The sequence below is a fragment of the Brassica napus genome, unplaced genomic scaffold (assembly GCF_020379485.1).
Source record: "Brassica napus cultivar Da-Ae unplaced genomic scaffold, Da-Ae ScsIHWf_1791;HRSCAF=2426, whole genome shotgun sequence".
Taxonomy (NCBI): domain Eukaryota; kingdom Viridiplantae; phylum Streptophyta; class Magnoliopsida; order Brassicales; family Brassicaceae; genus Brassica; species Brassica napus.
Window position 1 is genome coordinate 24,704 of NW_026015209.1, and position 10,852 is coordinate 35,555.

Consider the following 10,852-nt stretch of genomic DNA (forward strand, 5'->3'; position numbering starts at 1 on the left):
TAGGACTCCTGGATCTCACACCAAGTGGCTGAGTCCCCTTAGCCATGAGTTCTTCACTCTTTTTCCCTCATCAAAGTTTTGTCCCAATGGGTTTTCTTTGATGAGGTTTTTAATGAGGAAGATCTCATGGCCTTTCCAAGCTTAGCTTTGCAAGAGTCTAAGCTTGAGGGGGGGGGAGTGTTAAATAAAAGGAGAGAAGAGACATCAAGGTGAAGGCATGAAGGGATGAGAGGATTCTGAATAAGGAATCAGTACATGAGGGATGTCCGTACAAGCCAAGGCCGTACAAGTGAGGCCGTACACTTAGGGAAAGGGATCATCCTAAAGTTACCCAAGTGGAGTTACCGTGAGAGATTAACCTTGTTACAGCCTTATCCTGATCAGTCCGTTAAGGGAAGAAGACCAGCGCGTCTCTAGCTGTTCCAGGCTGTAAAGCAAACAGCATCTTGGTCTTAGATGCCAAGATACCAAAGCGTGTAAGCTCTCCCATTGGATCCTTTCAAATGGACGCTCCTCTTCCCCTTTGACTCCACATGCTTATGCTTTCCCTAATGTTTAACCTAGTGTCTCTCCCTTACTATATAACTTGTAATCTGCTTGATTAATGTGACATACGAGTTTATGAGTCTCTCTCTCTCTAGTTCATCATGATAATCTCATACACTTTCTCTTAAACACTCTAATCTCTCTTAAATCTCTCTTAGACTTCTCAATACCTTTCATATTCTCTAAAGTCATAATTCTCCACCAGTTTATGTATTCAAATCAAGCTTCTCACAAAGTGATTCATCCTGGTTTGATTGGAACGACGAAGAAGCTGTGCTATTCCCAAACTGGGAAACTGGAATCACCTGATTTGAAAGTGGGATAACTTCTTCATCCCAACTCCTATGAGATTTATTCAACTTCATGGTGATTCTCCACCACTTTATGTATCCAAATCAAGCTTCTTACAAAGAGATTCATCCTGGTTTGATTGGAATGACGAAGAAGCTGCGCTATTCCCAAACTGGGAAACTGGAATCACCTGATTTGAAATTGGGATAACTTCTTCATCCAACTCCTATGAGATTTATTCAACTTCCTGGTGATTCTCCACCACTTTATGTATCCAAATCAACCTTCTCACAAAGTGATTCATCCTGGTTTGATTGGAAGGACAAAGAAGCTGTCCTATTCCCAAACTGGGAAACTGGAATCACCTGCTTTGAAAGTGGGATAACTTCTTTTCGCCAACTCCTATGAGATTTATTCAACTTCCTGGTGATTCTCCACCACTTTATGTATCCAAATCAATCTTCTCACAAAGTGATTCATCTGGTTTGATTTGAACGACGATGAAGCTGTGCTATTCCCAAACTGGGAAACTGGAATCACCTGATTTGAAAGTGGGATAACTTCTTCATCCCAACTCCTATGAGATTTATTTAACTTCCTGGTGATTCTCCACCACTTTATGTATCCAAATCAAGCTTCTCACAAAGTGATTCATCCTGGTTTGATTGGAACAACGATGAAGCTGTGCTATTCCCAAACTGGGAAACTGGAATCACCTGATTCGAAAGTGGGATAACTTCTTCATCCCAACTCCTATGAGATTTATTTAACTTCCTGGTGATTCTCCACCACTTTATGTATCCAAATCAAGCTTCTCACAAAGTGATTCATCCTGGTTTGATTGGAACAACGATGAAGCTGTGCTATTCCCAAACTGGGAAACTGGAATCACCTGATTCGAAAGTGGGATAACTTCTTCATCCCAACTCCTATGAGATTTATTCAACTTCCTTGTGATTCTCCACCACTTTATGTATCCAAATCAAGCTTTTCACAAAGTGATTCATCCTGGTTTGATTTGAACGACGATGAAGCTGTGCTATTCCCAAACTGGGAAACTGGAATCACCTGATTTGAAAGTGGGATAACTTCTTCATGCCAACTCCTATGAGATTTATTCAACTTCCTGGTGATTCTCCACCACTTTATGTATCCAAATCAAGCTTCTCACAAAGTGATTCATCCTGGTTTGATTGGAACGACAGAGAAGCTGTCCTATTCCCACACTGGGAAACTGGAATCACCTGATTTGAAAGTGGGATAACTTCTTTTCGCCAACTCAAATGAGATTTATTCAACTTCCTGGTGATTCTCCACAACTTTATGTATCTAAATCAAGCTTCTCACAAAGTGAATCATCCTGGTTTGATGGGAACGACGATGAAGCTGTGCTATTCCCAAACTGGGAAACTGGAATCACCTGATTTGAAAGTGGGATAACTTCTTCATCCCAACTCCTATGAGATTTATTCAACTCCTGGTGATTCTACACCACTTAATGTATCCAAATCAAGCTTCTCACAAAGTGATTCATCCTGTTTTGACTGGAACGACGATGAAGCTGTGCTATTCCCAAACTGGGAAACTGGAATCACCTGATTTGAAAGTGGGATAACTTCTTCACGCCAAATCCTATGAGATTTATTCAACTTCCTGGTGATTCTCCACCACTTTATGTATTCAAATCAAGCTTCTCACAAAGTGATTCATCCTGGTTTGATTGGAACGACGAAGAAGCTGTGCTATTCCCAAACTGGGAAACTGGAATCACCTGATTTGAAAGTGGGATAACTTCTTCATCCCAACTCCTATGAGATTTATTCAACTTCCTGGTCATTCTCCACCACTTTTTGTATCCAAATAAAGCTTCTCACAAAGTGATTCATCCTGGTTTGACTGGAACGACGATGAAGCTGTGCTATTCCCAAACTGGGAAACTGGAATCACCTGATTTGAAAGTGGATAACTTCTTCACGCCAACTCCTATGAGATTTATTCAAATTCCTGGTGATTCTCCACCACTTATGTATTCAAATCAAGCTTCTCACAAAGTGATTCATCCTGGTTTGATTGGAACGACGAAGAAGCTGTGCTATTCCCAAACTGGGAAACTGGAATCACCTGATTTGAAAGTGGGATAACTTCTTCATCCCAACTCCTATGAGATTTATTCAACTTCATGGTGATTCTCCACCACTTTATGTATCCAAATCAAGCTTCTTACAAAGAGATTCATCCTGGTTTGATTGGAACGACGAAGAAGCTGCGCTATTCCCAAACTGGGAAACTGGAATCACCTGATTTGAAATTGGGATAACTTCTTCATCCCAACTCCTATGAGATTTATTCAACTTCCTGGTGATTCTCCACCACTTTATGTATCCAAATCAACCTTCTCACAAAGTGATTCATCCTGGTTTGATTGGAAGGACAAAGAAGCTGTCCTATTGCCAAACTGGAAAACTGGAATCACCTGCTTTGAAAGTGGGATAACTTCTTTTCGCCAACTCCTATGAGATTTATTCAACTTCCTGGTGATTCTCCACCACTTTATGTATCCAAATCAATCTTCTCACAAAGTGATTCATCCTGGTTTGATTTGAACGACGATGAAGCTGTGCTATTCCCAAAATGGGAAACTGGAATCACCTGATTTGAAAGTGGGATAACTTCTTCATCCCAACTCCTATGAGATTTATTTAACTTCCTGGTGATTCTCCACCACTTTATGTATCCAAATCAAGCTTCTCACAAAGTGATTCATCCTGGTTTGATTGGAACAACGATGAAGCTGTGCTATTCCCAAACTGGGAAACTGGAATCACCTGATTCGAAAGTGGGATAACTTCTTCATCCCAACTCCTATGAGATTTATTCAACTTCCTTGTGATTCTCCACCACTTTATGTATCCAAATCAAGCTTCTCACAAAGTGATTCATCCTGGTTTGATTTGAACGACGATGAAGCTGTGCTATTCCCAAACTGGGAAACTGGAATCACCTGATTTGAAAGTGGGATAACTTCTTCATCCCAACTCCTATGAGATTTATTCAACTTCCTGGTGATTCTCCACCACTTTATGTATCCAAATCAAGCTTCTTACAAAGAGATTCATCCTGGTTTGATTGGAACGACGAAGAAGCTGTGCTATTCCAAAAAAAGGAAACTGGAATCACCTGATTTGAAAGTGGGATAACTTCTTTCGCCAACTCCTATGAGATTTATTCAACTCCTGGTGATTCTCCACCACTTTATGTATCTAAATCAAGCTTCTCACAAAGTGAATCATCCTGGTTTGATGGGAACGACGATGAAGCTGTGCTATTCCCAAACTGGGAAACTGGAATCACCTGATTTGAAAGTGGGATAACTTCTTCATCCCAACTCCTATGAGATTTATTCAACTTCCTGGTGATTCTACACCACTTAATGTATCCAAATCAAGCTTCTCACAAAGTGATTCATCCTGTTTTGACTGGAACGACGATGAAGTTGTGCTATTCCCAAACTGGGAAACTGGAATCACCTGCTTTGCAAGTGGGATAACTTCTTTTCGCCAACTCCTATGAGATTTATTCAACTTCCTGGTGATTCTCCACCACTTTATGTATCCAAATCAAGCTTCTCACAAAGTGATTCATCCTGGTTTGATTTGAACGCCGATGAAGCTGTGCTATTCCCAAACTGGGAAACTGGAATCACCTGATTTGAAAGTGGGATAACTTCTTCATCCCAACTCCTATGAGATTTATTTAAGTTCCTGGTGATTCTCCACCACTTTATGTATCCAAATCAAGCTTCTCACAAAGTGATTCATCCTGGTTTGATTGGAACAACGATGAAGCTGTGCTATTCCCAAACTGGGAAACTGGAATCACCTGATTCGAAAGTGGGATAACTTCTTCATCCCAACTCCTATGAGATTTATTAAATTTCCTTGTGATTCTCCACCACTTTTATTCCAAATCAAGCTTCTCACAAAGTGATTCATCCTGGTTTGATTTGAACGACGATGAAGCTGTGCTATTCCCAAACTGGGAAACTGGAATCACCTGATTTGAAAGTGGGATAACTTCTTCATCCCAACTCCTATGAGATTTATTCAAATTCCTGGTGATTCTCCACCACTTTATGTATCCAAATCAAGCTTCTTACAAAGAGATTCATCCTGGTTTGATTGGAACGACGAAGAAGCTGTGCTATTCTCAAACTGGGAAACTGGAATCAGCTGATTTGAAAGTGGGATAACTTCTTTTCGCCAACTCCTATTAGATTTATTCAACTTCCTGGTGATTCTCCACAACTTTATGTATCTAAATCAAGCTTCTCACAAAGTGAATCATCCTGGTTTGATGGGAACGACGATGAAGCTGTGCTATTCCCAAACTGGGAAACTGGAATCACCTGATTTGAAAGTGGGATAACTTCTTCATCCCAACTCCTATGAGATTTATTCAACTTCCTGGTGATTCTACACCACTTAATGTATCCAAATCAAGCTTCTCACAAAGTGATTCATCCTGTTTTGACTGGAAGGACGATGAAGCTGTGCTATTCCCAAACTGGGAAACTGGAATCACCTGATTTGAAAGTGGGATAACTTCTTCACGCCAACTCCTATGAGATTTATTCAACTTCCTGGTGATTCTCCACCACTTTATGTATTCAAATCAAGCTTCTCACAAAGTGATTCATCCTGGTTTGATTGGAACGACGAAGAAGAAGCTGTGCTATTCCCAAACTGGGAAACTGGAATCACCTGATTTGAAAGTGGGATAACTTCTTCATCCCAACTCCTATGAGATTTATTCAACTTCCTGGTCATTCTCCACCACTTTATGTATCCAAATCAAGCTTCTCACAAAGTGATTCATCCTGGTTTGATTGGAACAACGAAGAAGAAGCTGTGCTATTCCAAACTGGGAAACTGGAATCACCTGATTTGAAAGTGGGAAAACTTCTTTTCGCCAACTCCTATGAGATTTATTCAACTTCCTGGTCATTCTCCACCACTTTATGTATCCAAATCAAGCTTCTCACAAAGTGATTCATCCTGGTTTGATTGGAACGACGATGAAGCTGTGCTATTCCCAAACTGGGAAACTGGAATCACCTGATTTGAAAGTGGGATAACTTCTTTTCGCCAACTCCTATGAGATTTATTCAACTTCCTGGTGATTCTCCACCACTTTATGTATCCAAATCAAGCTTTTCACAAAGTGATTCATCCTGGTTTGATTGGAACGACGAAGAAGCTGTGCTATTCCCAAACTGGGAAAATGGAATCACCTGATTTGAAAGTGGGATAACTTCTTCATCCCAACTCCTATGAGATTTATTCAACTTCTTGGTGATTCTCCACAACTTTATGTATCCAAATCAAGCTTCTTACAAAGTGATTCATCCTGGTTTGATTGGAACGACGAAGAGCTGTGCTATTCCCAAACTGGGAAACTGGAATCACCTGATTTGAAAGTGGGATAACTTCTTCATCCCAACTCCTATGAGATTTATTCAACTTCCTGGTGATTCTCCACCACTTATGTATCCAATCAAGCTTCTCACAAAGTGATTCATCCTGGTTTGATTGGAACGACAAAGAAGCTGTCTATTCCCAAACTGGGAAACTGGAATCACCTGATTTGAAAGTGGGATAACTTCTTTTCGCCAACTCCTATGAGATTTATTCAACTTCCTGGTGATTCTCCACCACTTTATGTATCCAAATCAAGCTTCTCACAAAGTGATTCATCCTGGTTTGATTGGAACGACGAAGAAGCTGTGCTATTCCCAAAATGGGAAACTGGAATCACCTGATTTGAAAGTGGGATAACTTCTTCATCCCAACTCCTATGAGATTTATTTCAACTTCCTGGTGATTCTCCACCACTTTATGTATCCAAATCAAGCTTCTCACAAAGTGATTCATCCTGGTTTGATTGGAACGACGATGAAGCTGTGCTATTCCAAACTGGGAAACTGGAATCACCTGATTTGAAAGTGGGATAACTTCTTCATCCCAACTCCTATGAGATTTATTCAACTTCCTGGTGATTCTCCACCACTTTATGTATCCAAATCAAGCTTCTCACAAAGTGATTCATCCTGGTTTGATTGGAACGACGAAGAAGCTGTGCTATTCCCAAACTGGGAAACTGGAATCACCTGATTTGAAAGTGGGATAACTTCTTCATCCCAACTCCTATGAGATTTATTCAACTTCCTGGTGATTCTCCCCATCTTTATGTATCCAAATCAAGCTTCTTACAAAGAGATTCATCCTGGTTTGATTGGAACGACGAAGAAGCTGTGCTATTCCCAAAAGGGAAACTGGAATCACCTGATTTGAAAGTGGGATAACTTCTTTTCCCAACTCCTATGAGATTTATTCAACTTCCTGGTGATTCTCCACCACTTTATGTATCCAAATCAAGCTTCTCACAAAGTGATTCATCCTGGTTGTTGATGGGAACGACGAAGAAGCTGTGCTATTCCCAAACTGGGAAACTGGAATCACCTGATTGAAAGTGGGATAACTTCTTCATCCCAACTCCTATGAGATTTATTCAACTTCCTGGTGATTCTCCACCACTTATGTATCCAAATCAAGCTTCTCACAAAGTGATTCATCCTTTTTGATTGGAACGACGATGAAGCTGTGCTATTCCCAAACTGGGAAACTGGAATCACCTGATTTGAAAGTGGGATAACTTCTTTTCCCAACTCCTATGAGATTTATTCAACTTCCTGGTGATTCTCCACCACTTTATGTATCCAAATCAAGCTTCTCACAAAGTGATTCATCCTGGTTTGATTGGAACGACGATGAAGCTGTGCTATTCCCAAACTGGGAAACTGGAATCACCTGATTTGAAAGTGGGATAACTTCTTCATCCCAACTCCTATGAGATTTATTCAACTTCCTGGTGATTCTCCACCACTTTATGTATCCAAATCAAGTCTCACAAAGTGATTCATCCTGGTTTGATTGGAACGACGATGAAGCTGTGCTATTCCCAAACTGGGAAACTGGAATCACCTGATTTGAAAGTGGGATAACTTCTTCATCCCAACTCCTATGAGATTATTCAATTCCTGTGATTCTCCACCACTTTATGTATCCAAATCAAGCTTCTCACAAAGTGATTCATCCTGGTTTGATTTGAACGACGAAGAAGCTGTGCTATTCCCAAACTGGGAAACTGGAATCACCTGATTTGAAAGTGGGATAACTTCTTCATCCCAACTCCTATGAGATTTATTCAACTTCCTGGTGATTCTCCACCACTTTATGTATCCAAATCAAGCTTCTTACAAAGTGATTCATCCTGGTTTGATTGGAACGACGAGAAGCTGTGCTATTCCCAAACTGGGAAACTGGAATCACCTGATTTGAAAGTGGGATAACTTCTTCATCCCAACTCCTATGAGATTTATTCAACTTCCTGGTGATTCTCCACACTTTATGTATCCAAATCAAGCTTCTCACAAAGTGATTCATCCTGGTTTGATGGGAACGACGATGAAGCTGTGCTATTCCCAAACTGGGAAACTGGAATCACCTGATTTGAAAGTGGGATAACTTCTTCATCCCAACTCCTATGAGATTTATTCAACTTCCTGGTGATTCTCCACCCACTTATGTATCCAAATCAAGCTTCTCACAAAGTGATTCATCCTGTTTGATTGGAACGACGATGAAGCTGTGCTATTCCCAAACTGGGAAACTGGAATCACCTGATTTGAAAGTGGGATAACTTCTTCACCCAACTCCTATGAGATTTATTCAACTTCCTGGTGATTCTCCACCACTTTATGTATCAAATCAAGCTTCTCACAAAGTGATTCATCCTGGTTTGATTGGAACGACGAAGAAGCTGTGCTATTCCCAAACTGGGAAACTGGAATCACCTGATTTGAAAGTGGGATAACTTCTTCATCCCAACTCCTATGAGATTTTTCAACTTCCTGGTGATTCTCCACCACTTTATGTATCCAAATCAAGCTTCTCACAAAGTGATTCATCCTGGTTTGATTGGAACGACGAAGAAGCTGTGCTATTCCCAAACTGGGAAACTGGAATCACCTGATTTGAAAGTGGGAAAACTTCTTCTTCCCAACTCCTATGAGATTTATTCAACTTCCTGGTGATTCTCCACCACTTTATGTATCCAAATCAAGCTTCTCACAAAGTGATTCATCCTGGTTTGATTGGAACGACGAAGAAGCTGTGCTATTCCCAAACTGGGAAACTGGAATCACCTGATTTGAAAGTGGGATAACTTCTTCATCCCAACTCCTATGAGATTTATTCAACTTCCTGGTGATTCTCCACCACTTTATGTATCCAAATCAAGCTTCTCACAAGTGATTCATCCTGGTTTGATTGGAACGACAGAGAAGCTGTCCTATTCCCAAACTGGGAAACTGGAATCACCTGATTTGAAAGTGGGATAACTTCTTTTCGCCAACTCCTATGAGATTTATTCAACTTCCTGGTGATTCTCCACCACTTTATGTATCAAATCAAGCTTCTCACAAAGTGAATCATCCTGGTTGATGGGAACGACGAGAAGCTGTGCTATTCCCAAACTGGGAAACTGGAATCACCTGATTGAAAGTGGGATAACTTTTCATCCCAACTCCTATGAGATTTATTCAACTTCTGGTGATTCTCCACCACTTTATGTATCCAAATCAAGCTTCTCACAAAGTGATTCATCTTGTTTTGACGGAACGACGAAGCTGTGCTATTCCCAAACTGGGAAACTGGAATCACCTGATTTGAAAGTGGGATAACTTCTTCACGCAACTCCTATGAGATTTATTCAACTTCCTGGTGATTCTCCACCACTTTATGTATCAAATCAAGCTTCTCACAAAGTGATCATCCTGGTTTGATTGGAACGACGAAGAAGAAGCTGTGCTATTCCCAAACTGGGAAACTGGAATCACCTGATTTGAAAGTGGGATAACTTCTTCATCCCAACTCCTATGAGATTTATTCAACTTCCTGGTGATATCCACCACTTTTGTATCCAAATCAATCTTCTCACAAAGTGATTCATCCTGGTTTGATTGGAACGACGAAGAAGCTGTGCTATTCCCAAACTGGGAAACTGGAATCACCTGATTTGAAAGTGGGATAACTTCTTCACGCAACTCCTATGAGATTTTTTCAACTTCTGGTGATTCTCCACCACTTATGTATTCAAATCAAGCTTCTCACAAAGTGATTCATCCGGTTTGATTGGAACGACGAAGAAGCTGTGCTATTCCCAAACTGGGAAATGGAATCACCTGATTTGAAAGTGGGAATTCTTCATCCCAATCCTATGAGATTTATTCAACTTCTGGTGATTTCTCCACCACTTTATGTATCCAAATCAAGCTTCTTACAAAGAGATTCATCCTGGTTTGATTGGAACGACGAAGAAGCTGTGCTATTCCCAAACTGGGAAACTGGAATCACCTGATTTGAAAGTGGGATAACTTCTTCATCCCAACTCCTATGAGATTTATTCAACTTCCTGGTGATTCTCCACCACTTTATGTATCCAAATCAAGCTTCTCACAAAGTGATTCATCCTGGTTTGATTGGAACGACAAGAAGCTGTCCTATTCCCAAACTGGGAAACTGGAATCACCTGATTTGAAAGTGGGGATAAACTTCTTTCGCCAACTCCTATGAGATTTATTCAACTTCCTGGTGATTCTCCACCACTTTATGTATCCAAATCAAAGCTTCTCACAAAGTGATTCATCCTGGTTGATTTGAACGACGAAGAAGCTGTGCTATTCCCAAACTGGGAAACTGGAATCACCTGATTTGAAAGTGGGATAACTCTTCATCCCAACTCCTATGAGATTTATTCAACTTCCTGGTGATTCTCCCACCACTTTATGTATCCAAATCAAGCTTCTCACAAATGGATTCATCCTGGTTTGATTGGAACGACGATGAAGCTGTGCTATTCCCAAACTGGGAAACTGGAATCACCTGATTTGAAAGTG